Source organism: Amblyraja radiata, chromosome 34 (genome assembly GCF_010909765.2).
Source record: "Amblyraja radiata isolate CabotCenter1 chromosome 34, sAmbRad1.1.pri, whole genome shotgun sequence".
Classification (NCBI taxonomy): domain Eukaryota; kingdom Metazoa; phylum Chordata; class Chondrichthyes; order Rajiformes; family Rajidae; genus Amblyraja; species Amblyraja radiata.
In genome coordinates this window covers 19,851,053-19,855,031 of record NC_045989.1, presented here as the reverse complement: position 1 = coordinate 19,855,031, position 3,979 = coordinate 19,851,053, and the positions used below count along the sequence as shown (strand labels likewise).

Sequence of the window (3,979 nt, the reverse complement as noted above, 5' to 3'; positions counted from 1 at the left end):
TCCTTATTCTTAAACTGTGGCCCCTGGTTCTGGACTCTCCCCCAACATGTTTCCTGCCTCTAGCGTGTCCAAGCCCTTAATAATCTTATATGTTTCAATGTTTTAAGTTGGTGTTTGTAGTGTTCAATTGTTGTTGGGAAGAAGCTGTTCCTAAACCTGGAAGTCATGGTTTTCAGACTCATATACCTTCTTCCTGATGGCAGGAGTGAAATGGGAGCGTGGTGTGGGTCCATGATGATGCTTGCTGCCTCTTTGAGTCTATGACGATTCTCTGGGTGGAACGTGTTGAATTACTTCACCCACACCTGCACCAGACATGCAGGGCTAATCTCTCTGACATGCACAACCCTGGGGTGTGGGTTGGTAGATTAATTGGCCTCTGTAAATCGCCCTTGGTGTGTAGGGAGTGGATGAGAAAAAGTGGGATAACATAGAACTGGTGATCGATGGTCGGCATGGAATCGGTGGGCCGAAGGACATGTTTCCAGACTGTATCCCTAAACTAAAATCCTTCATTGATTTGGTTTTACGCTCAAGAAGATGACCTACTTTCATTGTTTAAGAAGGAACTGCAGATGCTGGAAAATCGAAGGTAGACAAAAATGCTGGAGAAACTCAGCGGGGGCAGCAGCATCTATGGAGCGAAGGAAATAGGCAACGTTTCGGGCCGAAACCCTTCCTGATGGCAGGAGTGAAATGGGAGCGTGGTGTGGGTCCATGATGGAGCGAAGGAAATAGGCAACGTTTCGGGCCGAAACCCTTCCTGATGGCAGGAGTGAAATGGGAGCGTGGTGTGGGTCCATGATGGAGCTAAGGAAATAGGCAACGTTTCGGGCTGAAACCCTTCCTGATGGCAGGAGTGAAATGGGAGCATGGTGTGGGTCCATGATGGAGCGAAGGAAATAGGCAAAGTTTCGGGCCGAAACCCTTCCTGATGGCAGGAGTGAAATGGGAGCATGGTGTGGGTCCATGATGGAGCGAAGGAAATAGGCAACGTTTCGGGCCGAAACCCTTTCGGGTTTCGACCCGAAACGTTGCCTATTTCCTTCGCTCCATAGATGCTGCCTCACCCGCTGATTTTCTCCGGCATTTCTGTCGACCTACTTTCATTCTTGTGCCTTTTGTTCTACAAAACAATCAAAGGCAGTCTGCCCAGCCGAGCGATATTCAGAAACACTTCACACAACCATTTCCCTCCAGACCCGTCCCCTGGTTCTGAAACCCAGCTCTTGCCAAGAGGGTTATTTTCACGGCGTACACTGCGAGGAGGCTTAGAAGCGACGGTCCATAAAGTGATAAATGTTTTATAATGCATCGCTATCGACAAGACAAAACCCACTCCAATATCAACACACGGTTTGCACTGCATTAGATATAATGACCTTGTGCGTTTTTTTTTCCGTCTTAAATAAAGTGGTTTGCCCTGGTCACAGCTCCAACGTTATAGGTTGCCACGGTGCTCCTCTGATGTGATGCCCTCGATCCTGGTGTAAGCTCAACGCTCCACTGGATGTTTTCTATAAAGAGCCGTGTTAGCACAGACTGACAAGTAACCGTCATGCCTGAAGACACGGAACCACTTTGCATCAGGTGAACTAAGTGCTGGAGTCCGTGAGCTTGTTGCAAGATCAGCGGTAAAAGGACATTTTGCCAGAGAGGAAAAAAAATTAAATACCAGAATGGTTGTTAAATTCTCAGTCCCACAGTTCAGGCCGAACGGTGGAGTTGCTGCCTTGCAGCGCCAGAGACCCGGGCTCGATCCTGACTCTGGGTGTACAGAGTTTGCACGTTCTCCCTGTGACCGCGTGGGTTTTCTCCAGGCGTCCGGTTTCCTCCCACACTCCAAAAACGTACAGGTTACCCGGTTAATTGGCTTCGGAAAATAATTGCAAATTGTCCCGAGCGTGTGCAGGATGGTGTCAGTGTACGGGGATCGCTGGACTCCGTGGGCCAAAGGGCCTGTTTCCGCACTGTATCTCTAAACTACACTAAATCAATCCCTTTTCTCTGAGTGACAGAATCGAATTTTGTACAGACTGTTGAATTTAATTTGAACCAGTGATTGCATTTTGTTTCCCAGCTCCCAAATGATTAACATCAGTTCATTAGTTTTCCACTCTAGGGTGCAAGTCGTTCTTGTTATTATTGCTGCTCAGTCTAAATTGATGTGGTGTGTTTGTGGAAAGCAAGCTTTGAGATGTGGGAAATGGAAAGAAAAGGTTAATTGTCAGGGAGAAAGTCGTCGGGTACTTCTTTTGAAAAGGCCGATGCTTTCGAGAAAAAGTGCCAGGAGTCCTCAAATAGCTCAATCTCACGACCATTCTTCTCTGGATGTTACTAAAAACCCTGTAAATACGTGTACCTTTGGAGCACTTCCTTCCTATGGAATTTGGCACATCGCGATGCAGATCCACAAGCTGCTGGTGAAGCCAAGTTGGAATAAATACTGAGTGCAGTCTCGGCCACCCAGCTACAGAAAGGATGTCATTACATTGGAAAAGGTGCAGAAGAAATTCACCAGGTTGCTACCTGGGCTTGTGGGCTTGAGTTATGGGGAGAGGTTGGTCTGGCTGTGACTTTTTTTTCTTTGGAGTGCAGGAGGCTGAGGGATGACATTGAATTGTATAATATCACAAAGGGCACGGATAAAGTGAACAGTCTGTTTCTAAGAGTAGAGCATTCTACGTATCATATGCTTGATATTGGAGGGGAGAGATTTAAGAGGGACCTCTGAGGGTTGTCCATATGTGAAATGAGCTATCAGAGTCTCTCCTCTCTCCAACCATCCTGTTTAGTTTAGTATAGTTTAGTTTAGTTTAGAGATACAGTGTGGAAACAGGCCCTTCGGCACACCGAGTCCACACGGACCAGCAATCCCCGTACACTAGCACTATCCTACACACTAGAAACAATGTACAATCTTTACCAAAACCAATTTACTTACAAACCTTCTACATCTTCGTAGTGTGGGAGGAAAGCGGAACACTAGGGGAGAACCCACCCGGTCACAGAGAGAACGTACAAACTCCCTACAGACAGCACCCACAGTCAGGATCAAACCCAGGTCTCTGGCGCTTGTAAGGCAGCAACTCTACCGCTGCGCCACGCCATGCCGCCCGTCAACAGTCAGTCCCTCCAGCACTTTGTACTTTGCTCAGTGTTTAAGGCTGGGATATCCTTGAAGCTGTAGGAAGGAACTGCAGATGCTAGTTTAAACTGAAGATAGACCCAAAAAGCTGGAGTAACTCAGCGGGACAGGCACCCTCTCTGGGGAAAATGGAATAGGTGACGTTTCGGGTCGAGACCCTTCTTCCTTCGACTCCAGACCCGAAATGTCACCTATCCCGTTTCTCCAGAGATGACATCCTTGAAGCTGCCTGCTTCCTATGCTTGTAACTTTGTCAGATGCCCTGGAGAATGGTAACAAAGTGAGCTGCAGTTTGCCACACTCCCATTGATGCCCCACTGACTGGCGAGGAAGGGCAAACTCCAGAAGCACAGTTTATTTTTTACCTCGTTCCGAATTAGCACCAATATATTTTGTTATCCAGTTAGATTTATGTCTGGTTTAAAATTCACTTCACTGCATATATTGGACAGGAATGCCAATCTTTGACATGTAAGTGACAGTTACAGAAGATGATTGTGATAGTTCTTATGGTGTATTGGATCGCTAGTTCCAAAAGCAGAAAAACTTTCAAAAAAACTTTAAGAAGATGTTTGTGCTAATATTGAAGTTCTCCCAGTGTGTCTGACGTATGTTGGTGTGTCCCTCACTTGAGGAGACTCTGAATCAAGAAGCTTTTACGTGACCAAAATTCTGCCTTGTAGGCAGGGTGTGCAGTACAAGCCTCGAAAGATCCTGAGATGTCCATTCGCTGGAAACCTGAAGCTTAACATGTTCAATCCCTTGACAATGGGACAAGAGGATTTTCACCAGCGATGGGGACGAGCCTGGCCAGTCGGATGCTCAAAACAT

General features: G+C 46.9%; 1 long non-coding RNA gene across 1 annotated transcript in view; it reads right to left on the bottom strand.

Annotated features, from left to right (window-relative positions):
• Positions 1 to 218: 218 nt before the first annotated feature.
• LOC116991611 overlaps positions 219 to 3,979 on the bottom strand; it is an 18,729-nt gene continuing 14,968 nt past the window's right edge. The window contains exons 2-3 of the long non-coding RNA XR_004416840.1: positions 927 to 931; positions 219 to 248 (exon numbers count right to left, since the gene is read on the bottom strand). This is a non-coding gene — a long non-coding RNA (uncharacterized LOC116991611). The remainder of the gene's footprint in view (positions 249 to 926; positions 932 to 3,979) is intronic.